Raw genomic sequence first — 15,046 nt, 5'->3', positions numbered from 1 at the left:
TTGGGAATCCCTTATGCCTTAGCTATGGAAAATATCATGTATGTCATGCTCTGTACTAGAATAGATATTTGCCATGTAGTGGAAGTGGTTAGTAAATTTCAAGGGAACCCCTGTGAGGAGCATTGGACTGTAGTCAATAACATCCTTAAGTACTTGAGAAGGACTAGAGACTACACATTAGTGTACCAAGAAGATAGCTTGAATCAGTTGGGTTACATAGATTCCGACTTCCAATCAAATCCAAACTCTAGCAAAACTACTTTTGGATACATCTTCACTCTAGAAGGAAAGGCTATAGGTTGGAAGAGTATGAACCAATAATACATTGTCGATTCCACCACTAAAATAGAATATATTAGAACTTCAAAAACTACAAAAGAAGAGATCTAGATGAGGAGTTTCCTACAAGGGTTTGTGGTGGTATCATCTAGTCAGCTACCACTGACCATGTATTATGATAATAGTAGAGTTGTAGTAAACTACAAAGAGATGAGATCTCAAAAGAAGGGTAAGAACATAGAGAGAAATCTTGTTTGTGAGTTTTTATAGAGAGGAGATCTAGTCATAGGTAAGATTATGTCTACAAATAACTTGGTTAGTCCCTTTATCCCAAAAGGTTTTTGATTGGCACGTGGATGCAATGGCTTGGCTTTTAAATGACCAAGTGGTAGATTGTTCGAAATAGTATTTCCTTATGTTCATTCAAAGCCATATGCATTTTCATTACATTCTTTTTGCTAATAACAATTATACTTTTTCATGAGTCATGCTCTATATAATTATTCTCTATATTCTATCATGAGAGATCTGGATAGCCAAGTTCCTTACAGACCTAAAACATCATGACCATGGGTAATCCTGGACTACTCACTTTAAAGGTTAGCACATGGATAGTTTCCACTAGGTGGAATGCTGAGATCTTAGTTATTGAAATAGGACTTTGATCTACCATGTAGGTGTGACTTGGGATATACATTGATACATCCGATTTAGAGATTGACTCATGAAAGGATTTGCTCATCATTGTCAATTCTATGAATTTATCTTTTGGAAAGTCTTTTGGTCCTTTTAATATACCATGAAGATGGCTTCTAATGATTTAAGGCTATGAGATTTCATATATTGGGTGTCTTTGAATGGTTCTATGAATTTATGAATTTCCAACAAGGAATTTGCACCTTCAAACAAGAGGAGAGTATCTCTACTAAATAACTGACACAAATCAGGGTTTTGGCTAGGAGTTCTAGTTAGACTAGGACTTTGGTAGAAGAATCCTAATGACATTAGCACTCCTACATAAATCTTTAGGCAATACTGAGATGAATATGGGAGAATCCTACTTGAACTGTGATTCTTGAGAAGGAATGTACTTGGCTCCGAGATGCCTTTGGGATGAATATGGGAAGAGTCCTTGTAGCATTAGGACTCTCAGGAAAGTTTATAGGACTTGTCTCATAATGTCCTAGTTGATCTAGGAATCCCTAACATACCTGGGTGAGAATGCTAGCAATTGTCTTGAAATAGTTTTTAGAGGAAGAAACTGAGTTGTTTCCTAGTTAGAAAACAACTCTTGATAAAATTCCATATGATGATAGTTGGTTGAGATAGTGACTCATTGTGTGGTTCCCTAATTAAATTTGAATATTGTTTTGCAAGTTTAAATTGTCTTTTTTACTTTGCATGAAGAGGACAATGTAATAATTTCAATGACTTAAGGACATTGCAAAAGTGTAGTGAGACACCTTTGCAGTTTTCGGAAGTCTTTCTAATCCTAACCACATATTAGAAAGAGTGGATGGAAGATTTCAATCCAATAGCAAAGAGATAGAGTATTTCTTGGGAAACCCTAATCCATAAAGATGGAAACCTTGATAGGATCTCACACCCCTTTAGAACTTTGCTTCTCTTAATATATAATCTGTTAGAGAGCTCAAAAGGAGAATTTGGCTAGTCCTAAAGGAGAGTTCAAATCACCCTAATATAGCCCCCAATTAAACTAAAACCGAGTGCTGAAATTTGTAGAAACAAGGGAGCAACATGACTTCTGTAGGTAGTGTTGTGAGGCTAAGTGTGGTAGTCTCCTTGAGGGACGAAAGAAGGCTAGGGGTCTTGGGTAACAAAGGTAGGCTACAATCTTCTATCGATAGAATCATGTGTTTGTTATGATCCTCACCCCTTTTGTAAGGAGAGATCTCAAGGCCATGAAGGGAAAGAGCCAAAAAGGGTTTGACTCCAATTTGGAAAGGGGATCTTTGATTCGGTGTTGGTTGTTAGGGGGCATTGCTAGGGATTTGCTATGTGTCTCATGAGATCTTTCTAGGACAAAGTTTCCTTTCATCCGAGGATTCTCATAGTACACACGCACTATTTCCCTTTGCGAGTCCCTTATGTTGACATGGTCTTGGGTAACAAAGGTAGGCTACAATCTTCTATCGATAGAATCATGTGTTTGTTATGATCCTCACCGCTTTTGTAAGGAGAGATCTCAAGGCCATGAAGGGAAAGAGCCAAAAAGGGTTTGACTCCAATTTGGAAAAGGGATCTTTGATTCGGTGTTGGTTGTTAGGGGGCATTGCTAGGGATTTGCTATGTGTCTCATGAGATCTTTCCAGGACAAAGTTTCCTTTCATCCGAGGATTCTCATAGTACACACGCACTATTTCCCTTTGCGAGTCCCTTATGTTGACATGGCGTGGGTGACACTAGAACTAATTTGACGTATTGGCCTATTTGCTTCATCTTCAGTTGGTTGTTTCATCATGAGTAGTTTGGTTTGTTGTAGATGCACGACATGCATTGCAGGCCAGTGATGTCTTTGAGCTCATTGCGGGTCTATGACGAGTTATGGGCTCATCATAGATCCACGACAACCTCTGTGTTGCCATGGGTGTTTTTATGGTTCCAATTTGATACCTCCACAGCAATCGTAGTTATGGTGATCAACATGTACTTACAACTTCCATTGGAGGAATTCATTTGGATAATTGGATTGATGTCATTAGTAGAATTTTATTCAAAGAACTCAGATTTGGGGAGAAAATTTTGGACAATTTACAGGTATGAAATAAAACAAAAATAAAAAACAGTCAAATACTCTATGGTGATCTTGTAGATATTGTGAATTAAGTATGCTTTATTTCCTACAATTTCACTTTCAAAGCTTCCACACTATTTTAATTAGAAGAGCCAAGTTAAAAGCATTAGGGATCTCTCATACTCATTCCACCCATTTACCCTACTCATTTTTAATATTACTCAATCTATTCCGAGCCCTTCGTTAAATGGTAGATGCGTGAAAAAATCTAGTAATTTTTTATCCCATAAGTAAACCAATTAATTTTGATTTTTTGGCCCACATGATTTCTTTTGGTTGAAGGGCTTTATTTAGCTCATTTTCTATTTCTTTCACATTTTTTTCCATCATATTCACCAAGAGAGCCATCTTATCCATACCAAGCATACCCTTCAACTCCTCTTTTTTTTCACATTCCATCATACCCTTCCACTTTCTACATACTTCTTAAATCAAAACATTTAAATTTCTTAACAACACTACAAAAGTAAACTTGTTAAATTAGATTCCATATAAATAAATTGCACCTACAATTTAGAATATTGAAAATTATATGATTTTGCTTGTTTAAGCTATGCACTCCTTTGTCTCCACACGAATATTTAGTCAAAATCAAATCACTTATGTGGCACTTATGTGAAAGAAGGATAGGAACACATGACCACAATTTGAAGTAACGAGGCACACCATAATTGAATACACAAAGGATCATCTATGTTTTGTTTGCAGAAAAAGGTAGGGAAATTAAAGGAAGGGAAATGTATGAAAATCTATAAAAGGTTAGTAAATTTATTTCTACCTTTTCCCTACATTTTCCTTCAAACCAAACACAACTAAGTCAAAGGCATGAGGTTCTTTTGTCTTTTGAAACATGTACTTATTTTGTCCAAATTACCCACTAATGCCTTTGATGGTGTGCGGTTTGAATGCTCATAGCTGGAAGGCGGCTTGGATGTCGGTAATGAAATAAACTAGTCGAGTTGCAAGACAGATGGATCAGAGAACTCAGGGTGGCTAACCCGACGAGGTTGCTCTGATGCTTATGTTAGTACTGGATATGAGTAGCGAGCTAAAAGTAAATAACTTGAGAGCTAGAATGCACTGTATCGCGTGTATTTGGGTCTCAAGGGGTTAATTCCCTTATATAGCCAGCCGGCCTGCTGTGAGTCTCATGAAATGCTCCCGAGATCTTTGGTGATGAGAGTAGAATTTATCATATTTTTATCCCCAAATATTCTGTCTTTCATAATGAATTAGTACTTAATTGAACTCATATTTGTTGTATTTCGGTTAAGGGCATGAAAGATGGCATCAGAAGCAAAGAAAGGCAAATCGGATGATTTTTCATAGTTTCGGCATCATTCAGTAATTTGGGCCTAACTCGCGTACCCGAAATCCGATTGGGCTGATTCAAGACCCACTGGAAAGATAAGAGAAAAATCCACAACTTTCATGTTTTGGGATTTCGCAGATTCAGCCTGAATCGAAGTCAAATCTGGGCCCGAAGTCAGAAAGAATTCATAGGAAGGCCCAATCCGGAGCTGAAACCCAACTTGCAGAAAAGCCTGGCAGCAGCCCAATTCGTAGAGGAGGTCTAATACGAATCCAAGAATAAGAAACTGAGAAGAGTCCTTCCAGATCTAAATTCTGGATGTAATCTTAGGAAGATAAAGGGATTGAGTTCACTAGATAAAGAGATAAAAGTAGGATTAGACTAGGACTTTCTATTCTTGCAAGATAAACTTCAAGAGGAAGTAGGAGACCACCCCCTCCCCTTTAAACTATGTAAAGTGGGGGGGGGGGGGGACTAGCTTTAGGCATCACTCAATCTCTGGATTGAATCAAGAAGAAAAAGAGCAATCAATCAAGAAAGGAGAAAACAAATCAAGAAACTAGGGGAAGGTGATCAAGAATTCAAGAAACCTCAAGAAGAAGGTGGTGGCAAGAAGTGGAGATCTCAACACCATGGGCGAATTCAAGAGTTCTTTCTTTCCCTTTGTTTGCTTTAATTCTTTTATCATGAACTGGTTTGTTTCTTGCTAGGGTTGTGGAAAGCCTAACCAGGTTAATGAATATTGATGAGGGCGGATTTGGCCCTCTAGTGAAATTTTGACACCTGGCACCTCATGCAAACCAAGTGCAGCCTCTTGACAACTGGGCAGCTCGGGCAGCTCGGCATAGCTCGGGGAGCTCGGTATAGCTAGGAGCAGCTCGGCATAGGCAGATGGCCACTCTACAGGCAGCCTGGCGTCTTATGAAGAGCTCGCCACTTAGGGGCAGCTCGACACTTACAGGTAGCTCGGCATAGGCAGCTTGCCACAGGTAGTTGGTCACTCCGTAGGCAGCCTAGAGTCTTACGAAGAGCTCACCACTTAGGGGCAGCTCGGCATATCGCAGGAAGATCTTCTACCTGACAACCGTACCTGACAGATCCGGAGGCCTACGCCCACATCTCTCGCTAGGCGGCGCCGTGCCTGCCAGTCCTGAGAGCTGTCCCTTGACTGGTAGAGCCATACTCTGTAGTAGTCGCCTGCACCCGCCACCTCAGCTCTGGCAGTAACGGCTATGGCAGAGAGATAGAGGCAATTACTCCTAACTTGACAGAGGCTGTTACGCCTAATTTGACAGGACACCACTATATAAGGACTCCGACTCCCAAAGACAAGGGGGAGAGAATGAAAAAATGGAGGTAATCCCTGTTCTCTAGCTCTCTCATTCCTCTAATATCATCTTCAAGCTCTCGACAATAAGAGTGCTAACTTAGGCATCAGAGAGTCCCTGTTGGGTAAATACCCCCAGGCCCCCTGGTTCAGTTCTTGCAGGTTCCCTAGCTCTCGCTGCCTACAAAGAGGAGGAAAAGATGGAGTTCTCGTAGGTCCCTCATCTCCCATCGCTTACAAAGGAGAGGAGATCACCTCATGCAGAGGGCTGTTGGGTTGCGCTACACCAAGGAGCTCCACCATTCTCTGAGTTACAGGCCGCCTAGGAGTAGGTCAAATGACGAGTCCACCAAGGTAGTTCACCACCAGGGAGCTCATCACCATGTAGCTCTCCACTAGGGAGCTCGTCACCACGTTGCTCTCCACCAAGGAGCTCGTCACCAGGTAGCTCTCCACCAGGGAGCTCGTCACCAGGTAGCTCACCACCAGGGAGTTTGTCACCAGGTAGCTCTCCACCAGGGAGCTCTCCACCAGGGAGCTCGTCACCAGGTAGCTCTCCACCAGGGAGCTCGCCACCAAGTAGCTCTCCACCAGGGAGCTCGTCACCAGGTAGCTCTCCACCAGGGAGTTCGTCACCAGGTAGCTCTCCACCAGGGAGCTCGTCACCAAGTAGCTCTTCACCAGGGAGATCGTCACCAGGTAGCTCTCCACCAGGGAGCTCACCACCAAGTAGCTCCCCACCAGGGAGCTCGTCACCAGGTAGCTCTCCACCAGGGAGCTTGTCACTTGGTAGCTCACCCCCAGGGAGTTCGCCACCAAGTAAATCATCACTAGGAAGTTCGCTACCAGGGAGCTCCTATCATCCTCTAAGTCACAAGCCACCTGGGAGCAGGTCAAATGACGAGGTACTTAGCCAAAAAATTGATACATCACAAAAAAAATTGGTACGTGACCAGAAACGGTTACATCAAATATATTTTTATCTTTACGATTTATCCAAGATTGTGATTTCCATATAGTCTATGAATTATTGTGCTTAATGCAATTAAGAGCTTGGCCACCTCTTAATTGATTTGGGTTATGTGAATGAATCGAGAGAGGAATTCACATAATCGACTGAATAATTTATAGTGTGAATTGAATGGTATATAGAGATATATATACATGATTCATTTGAAATTAATGGTTTTCCTTGAATTTAATGCACTTCCATCTTGAGAGCTCTACTTGAGAGATCAAAGGGTTACCTGATGGGCGTAGTTTTAGTATATCTCGAGAGAGAATATTAAATAAAATTGGAAAGACCTCAGCTTATGAGATTTGACAAGTAATCTTGGTTAATTGAATCCATTAATATTCATTACATTTGTTAGTGATCACCCTTGCTTCTATTTTCTTTTTCTAGTTTTTATTTTCAATAGTTCTTGCTCAAGTATGAATTTCGATTGTCCACATAATTAGGGAAGATTGTGGTTCTAATACTTATTTTGTTAAATCCTCGTGGGAACAATATTTTTATACTATTTGATAACTAGTGCACTTGCTAGGGTTATATTTATAGCTATCATTCGGTCCTGACCGTTAGAGTCTGTTCCGCTCCGGAAGGTGGATAACGTGCTAGCCAATAAGGCTTATTGTGTCCTTCCGATTTGGGCGGGATGAGGATAAGGCCTGTAGTTGTGCAGTGTGATCCCAAAAGGCTCGAAGGTAGCTGAGAAGCTTCAAGAATTCTAAGTGTCACTTCAATAGGCTTGGTCATTTGAGGGACCTAGGCTTCAGTGCTATCTGAAGTGACCGGGACACCCGAGGTGACTCATTTTGCCGAGATGGCCGAAGGTGCTAAGTCACAATCTAATTAGCAGATCGTGTTAACGTGTTTGAAAGAATGGTAGGATCCATCTAATGGACGCCATGAAGGGTGCGGAATGGGTGGGCAAATTTCAAAAATTTTCCTACCTTCTTCCAATTAGGAATCATATTTCCTAAATTTAGAATACAATATTCAAGGATTCTACTTGAACCATAATCAAACTAGATCTGAACCAAAAGGAAACATGAAGGATTATATATGATCCAGAGAAATAATATCCCCCAAAGTTGGTGTTCACGCCCAAAGAAGAAACCAAGATCCGCTCCTGCTGAAGATGACACAGCTGTGGATGGAACGGAACCAGTAGGGTGCGTCCTACACACTGGATTCTTCACAAGAATCCTCTGGAAACCTTGAACACCAAATCTTTCTGGTCTTTCTAGCAAGATTGTTGTCAAGAATTGATTTCTTGACTTCCTATTGCTGCAAAGATCCAATCTTGCAACAGGGAATGGCGGCTGCTGGAGGAGGAGAAATCCAGGGACGAAGAGGGCTGAACTGTGTCTCTTCTCTCTGGAGTCTGTGTGAGATTAAATCTCAATTCGCAGGAGGTATCTCTTGCATACAAACCCTAGTTCAAAATCTGAAATTTTTTTGTTAGGGTTTCTCCTCTTTCTTCTTGATTAAGAAACCTCCTAATTTTGGGAGTTATCCCAATCTAAATCAGTATTTGGATAGGGGATAATCTTAATCCTATCTACAGATTAGCTAACTCCCGATCTTATCAGGAGGTTACCAGATTCAAATCTAATTTGAATTTGGTCTCTTAGAATGGATAAGGTTAAAGACCCAATCCTTTTACTAACATTAATCTCAGATTCGCCCCCATGAATAGGTGATCATATCACCCCAGTTCGAAATGGGCTTTTGGCCCATTAAGTAGTATAAAAACTCAGCCACATGGGTTCGGTCCAGCCTTTATTACAAGGCCCGGCCGAATTCACTGAAAAACTCAGTGACCCCCTTGAGCCCATCACATGGACCCTATGGGCCCAACACTTACATTAAGTGGTCCCTGGGCCAAGCTATTTTATAAAAACCCAGGGACTGTGGGCAGGTGCAAGATTAGCCCATCAGGTATTATCCTAAATAGTTTTACACTTAACATCTCAGCCCTTAATGATCAAGCATTGCCCGACAAGAGAAGACCTCTCCCTCGGCTGCATGGAATAGTGTTGCACTCTCTACTCACATGGATCCCGGGAATTAAAACATTTTGCAAATCTTTTGAAATCGTACATATACATATATATATATATATATTAATTTTGCAAAACAAAATTCCAACGAATGAAATCAACTGTCGGCAGTTTGGTTTCCATTAGAGAGTGCATTCCCGATCATTACCATTGTCCGACAAAGGGGCTGATCCTGTCACTATGATCACTCACTCAGATGAATTCTCAGACTGCCCCAACATGTCTAGGTTTTGACCCCCACTAAGGATCTCATTGATTGACACATCAAAGACAGCCCGATCCGACACCTAGTGATGTGTCATAATCGAGTCTAGGGGTCAGGTGTAACTTTTCAATTTTTCCCATCTGTCTCCAAGGTCTAGGGCAATACTGGAAATCTGGTCCGGTTCAAGGGTTCAAACAATCCCATACTGCATGTGCCTTGGGTTTTACCCTAATGGCCGAAACAAGCCATCCCAACACTTGGTGGCACATCAGTATCAGCCTTGGTAGGATAAATCTCCCCAGACTTATCCAATGACTATGAACATTTAAAACTAACACAAGTTTCTATAAGTGTCCAGTTTTAGGATCTTACACAGAATTATACCAAACAACATGAATCAAACATGTATTTTATTTATTTACACTAAATGTCAAAAGTACATCAAAATGGATTGAAGCTAAGGGCATACAAAACTGTCCAAGAGTGTTTTCTTTCTATTAGATCATGCCAAATCACCCCTAATTAGCCTTTAAATATGGAAATGGTATGTTCTTATAAGTAAATATCTTCATCAAAAATCTTTTTGGGATTATAAGCCTAATGGTAATGCTGCAAGAGCTTGGAATGCCATGTTAAGCTGTCGGGACATTTTTCGTAGAGGTTGCCTATGGTTAGTGGGCAATGGCTGGGATATTTCCGCTCTCTTTGACCCATGGATCCAAACAAGACATGCTATCCTATATCAGAAGTAAATATCAAAAGAATTACCATGGCAAGCCTTAATGACCATAATACATTGTGCTAGAATGAGAATGAAGTAAGGAATCTCAACCATGTTTGGTTGTTTGGTTCATTGCCAGTGGCCTCATTCTTTTAATTATTGCCGATTATAAAAAAGAATAGGCAAAAATGAATGAGATGTAGTGTTTGGATATTCATTTCTTGCCGCAGAACTCATTCTTCCCATAAAGAAATTTTGGTCTCGCCAAAAATGTAACAATTTTCGTGCCCCATCCTACCAATTCTTTTTTTCTTTCCATTCGAGTTTGAAACTCGAGTCCTCTCGATTGAAGTCACTGAACCCTCATCCCTCCCTCTCTCTCTCTCTCTGTACAAGGTAAAGTTGAGATCGATCTCAATCTGTTGAAGTCCTCGACTGAAGTCATTGAACCCTCGTCCCTCTCTCTCTCTCTCTATACAAGGTAAAGCTGAGATTGATCCCGATCTATTGAAGTCCTCAGCTGAAGTCATTGAACCCTCATCTCTCTCTCTTCTCTCTCTGTACAAGGTAAAGTTGGGGTATCTCGATCTGTTGAAGTCCTAAAGCTAAGATCAACTCTCTCTCTTTTCTGTACAACATAAAACTAATCATCTCTCTCTGTACCAGAAAATAATTATTTTATTTATTAATTTTTTGTTTGTTTGATAATTGGGGTAGAATGTGCTGCTGGAGTTTGTGAGGATTGTGATGGCGAAGGAGCAGGTGGTTGCTGATACTCTGCACCATTTGACTCAGGAGGTGATTGAGGCTGGTAAGAAGAAAATTTATGAAGCCATGGTTGAACTTCAAGGAGCTACAGGAATTCAAGCCGGTTGGAGATGCCCCCACGATCACTTTGTCGGATCTCAGTGCCAGGCGAGGTAAATGATCTTGGAATCTCTCTTTGCCCTTGAATTTTGAAGCAATATTGAGTCCTGATTTTAAGGGGATCATTGACTGTAGAATCGTATATACATATTTTACATTTAGCTTGTTAGGGATTATCGGAATTAATTCTGGGTTTGGATGCGATTGAGAATGCATGTCTTCTGTAATTATGGTTTCTCGGATTTTCAATCCATCAAATATACAAGGCAGGGAATAGATTGTATCGATTAGGAAGAAATGATATCTCTGTTATTGTGCTTGAGTGGGTCTTCTTTAGAAATTTTGTAGGCTTCAAGTATCTGGTGGATCCCCTTTATTTTTGTTCTAATCGGAGGTGCTAGAATTGTTGGAGTCGATATTCGAAACCAAATTGGATCATGAAATCACAAACAGGAGAAGTTTGAACCAAAGTGAAAAGATTTGACTTTTTAATTTGATGCAAGATCATGAAATATACATATAGAAGTGTTATTAAAGCTTATATATTTCTGTTGTTGATGGCATAATACGATTACTACTAATAATCTAACAAAATTGCTGCATAAATTTTAGTTTGGTTTTAAATGCAAACAAATACTTGATGTAGGCAACTCCTTGACCATTTAGACTGATCATGTTATAAGTTTACAAGTATAAAATCCATATCACCAACTAAAAGTTTGAATTTGTTGAGAAGTAAAAGAAAATAAATAAAAGTTGATAAATGGATATTGTTGAGTCAATACTCAATACATTGGCAACCATATTATCTTCCATCTATATCTTTATTCTCTTTCTTGGTTGTTCTATTTTTGTTTTGTTTTGTTTTTTATTTTTTCCTGTTTTGATCTTTAATGATAATGTCTTAACATCTCCTTTGAATTTCCTTTATTTATTGAGATAGCATTTTAATACAAAAAAAAAAAAAGATTTTATTAGTCTCTAGAACCACAACTGTTCCTTGTAGGTTTCTTTTGCTATTTAATTTGGGTTGATGTTTATTGATCCAAGTCTCCAACATTCAAAGGTGCCTGTTTAGAATTGTGCTAAAAAGTAATGGCAATTCAATGAGCACTCATTAAGTCATTTTTGCCCCACCATGTTTTTCACTTATTGGCTTGATTTTTAAGACAAGATAAACTGTTAAGTTTTTCTATTTCCAAGAAGGTGAGTGACAAAGTTGTCACCTTGTTTGTATCAAGTCTTTGGGCTTTGAACATGCTTCATCTTTCACATGCAAAATACAATACTTTTCTTTTTCGGATATAAAAGAAAGAAATTAATCGACTTTTTAATGCATGTTTCAACCCCATTTGCATTCTTTTTTGGGGGGGGGGTTACTTTTTACATGATTTCTTCCCCCCTTATTGAAGGGTAATTGGTATTCTGCTATTTGTACATAAAAGCTCCACCCATGGGAACTTCTATCCTATGGGATTTGGAAATACAAGATGTCTAGGTTGTGTTATGTGCCTGAACCTAAAAGCATAATTAAGTTTCTTTCTTCTTTTACTTGTTTTGTAATTGCATGTTCAGATTCTTCAGGAGGACAAGAATATGCCATATTCACATTCTTTTAGAATCATGCTTGACCTAGACTAACCTCTTCCCATTAAACACTTTACCCTTCAATATCCAAAGCCTTCCTAAGCCACTGGAACCGATAGTGTACATGTAACAGGCCATGTTAGGGGGTCGTGTTTAAGTAAATTTGGGCCAAATATTTCCTAGTAGTAATTATTGGCCGATCATGTAAATCTAGATGGCCATGGACCAGGATGGAGAGCAATGCCAGAACATGATCCTATTGTCCAAGATGCAACAAATCATGCTGTGAAGACTATCCAACAGAGGTCAAACTTGTTGGCCCCTTACAAACTGTTGGAGGTCCTTCATGCAAATAAAGACCATTTATTTATCTCTTGGCATGGGAATTGCATGCATATTAGCAACTTACATAGTTCGGGAAGATAGATAAATGGTCTTATTTTTTGTGATTCATGCAGGTAATTGAAGAAGTTGAAAAGCTCGATTTGCTTCTCAAAGTCAAGAGGGAAAATAAGGAAGAAAAATTTAAAGTTGAAGTACATAAGAATGTTGAAGGTATCTTTCATTTGAATCTAATGGAGCAAGATCACTCATGAGTCATGACTCTCGGCACTACCCTAACATGTTAATATGTGTGGATTTATATAGACATCTGCTTTAATGCTTTGTGAAACTTTAATCAGTACTGCCTACAGATGAAAGAAATGTATATTGCTTGAATAATGTTTACATGTTACATAGATAAGAAATATAGCCTATTATAGATGTTGCCTTGGATGCTTCTTTTCTCTTGTTTTCATATTTGAAGGGCATACATTTGGGCCTTATGTATCTGTAGCGCCTTAATGAGAGAGAATTGCAATTGCAACTAACCTTTATGATTATGACCCCAATTTTGTCATTCGACAGTTGCGGTTCCTCTATGGTGCTTTGGTGCATACAACATGGTGGGGGAACAACTTGGGCCTGGGGTTTTAGGTCCGCGGGTTAGCACAACCCAGCACAACTCGTATATAGTGTATATATATTTTATATATACATATATATATATAATATTTATATATAATATATTATATAAATTATAGTTATATCATAATAAAGTATATAATATATTAATAAAAATTATAAAATAAATAATTATTTTCAATTTTATTATACCAATTTATTTAATTATTGCATATATAAACAATTGTATACATCAAAATTCATATAAAATTAAAATTTTAAGGTTTTTTTTTCAATCTTTTAACTAAATAGCTTTGGCCCGGTCCATGGCCCACCCTGGCCCTAGGCTTGGCCCATGGGCCAGCCTAGCCCATGACACGGCACGTGCTTGGGCCGTGGGAGGTGCCGGGCCGACCCCCCAAGTTATCCTAGGGGAGGGCGACACAAAACAACTCGCACTTTACGTGGGCCTGGCATGTCACGTTTTACACCTCTAACTCTTATATTATTATTTTGAATTTTTTATTAATAAAAAAATGAATGAGAATGAAATTTGTAACCAAACAGGTTACAAATTTTACTCTCATTCTTGCCGTAAAAAAATCATTTTTTTGGGAAAAAAATGTTTGGTTTGTAGCAATATTTTCTCATTCTTCCCATTTTTACTCATTTTTTTTTCCATTTTGGGATTTTGGATAAGAATGAGAAAAAATGAGAATTGAGCCAAACATGGTCCTCTTTGAGAGAGAGAGCAAATTCCATCCTTAAAATCAAACTCCCCTAGCCTGGTACATTGATTTCTGATCGACTCGTTTGGACAAAGACTCCACATGGAAATTTCACTATATCTTCAAGTCTGCTGCTCCTCCGAGATTCTCCGGGCCCATCAAATGCCAATTTTGGGGATGAAAACTTTAATTGGAAATGCTTCCAAAACATTTTGGAGATTCAAACTTCTGCCACCCCGCATTATCCTCTTTCTTCCAAAACATTCTTCCTACTAGAGCTGTTCTTGCAAATCATCATGTCCAGGTGGATCGTGATTGCCCACTTTGCCATAGTTTTGAGGAATCAACTGAACATATCCTCTTCTATTGCCACCACACAAGACTGATTTGGTTTGGTTCCTCCCTAACATTAAAACTTGTTAGAGAATATCAACATATTCAAGGACCTCAACTAATATCTTAAGCATTGAATGGTTCTTTAAGATGGCATTAAAGCCATTTTGACCAAATGGTCTAGTGTTTAATCCTCATTACCCCATTATAATTAATTAAGTTTTAATATAAGGTATGGGTGGGCCTGTGCTTATTCATGCTTCAAGCCCAATGGGCTTGTGCTCAATGTAAATGCTATTGATGAGGATCACACGGGCGCATGCTCTTATCAACCATCTGGTGAATGAATCCACACTTAATGACCTCAAATTAAATTACCAGCCCAATAGCCCTCCAATCGTCTCAAGGCTCTGTTGGTTTCATCTATGTCCAGATTTTGTGAAAGTCAATGTTGATGGCGCTACATCTGAATCATGTGCAGGCGTGGAGATTATCATTCCTGACCACAATGGCCACTTCATTGTTGCTAGATCCATTCCAACGGACCCAGTTCCACCCTAGTTCTGCCCATTATGGTTGAAGCCATTGCTTTCTTCTTTGGGGCCTGTTTGCTAGATCATTTTGGAAGGCGACGCTCAATCAATTGTCAAGCTTCTGTTGGAGAATTCTTCTCCTTCATGGTGCATTAACACCATCATTGTGGACTGCAGAAGCTATTTGTCTCGCCTGAATTCAGTCTCAATCGTCTGTATCAATAGGGGTGGCAATTTTCCCTGTCCCCGACGGGTACTTGGGCTCCCCAACCCAACGGGGTCGGGTATGGGGTACTTTGGCAAGGTCGGGGTCGGGGATGGGGCT

At 39.5% G+C, this 15,046-nt stretch overlaps 1 long non-coding RNA gene across 1 annotated transcript; it reads left to right on the top strand.

Annotated features, from left to right (window-relative positions):
* Positions 1–9,666: 9,666 nt before the first annotated feature.
* Positions 9,667–12,959, top strand: LOC148843912 (uncharacterized). Its single transcript, XR_016103255.1, has 3 exons — positions 9,667–10,295; positions 10,446–10,648; positions 12,641–12,959. It is a non-coding gene; the product is annotated as an uncharacterized LOC148843912 (long non-coding RNA).
* Positions 12,960–15,046: the final 2,087 nt, after the last annotated feature.

This window comes from Nelumbo lutea, chromosome 8 (assembly GCF_056320005.1).
Source record: "Nelumbo lutea isolate HS-2025 chromosome 8, American lotus-T2T, whole genome shotgun sequence".
Lineage (NCBI taxonomy): Eukaryota > Viridiplantae > Streptophyta > Magnoliopsida > Proteales > Nelumbonaceae > Nelumbo > Nelumbo lutea.
The sequence above is the reverse complement of the archived record's forward strand: the minus strand, read 5'-3'. Positions and strand labels throughout refer to the sequence as shown.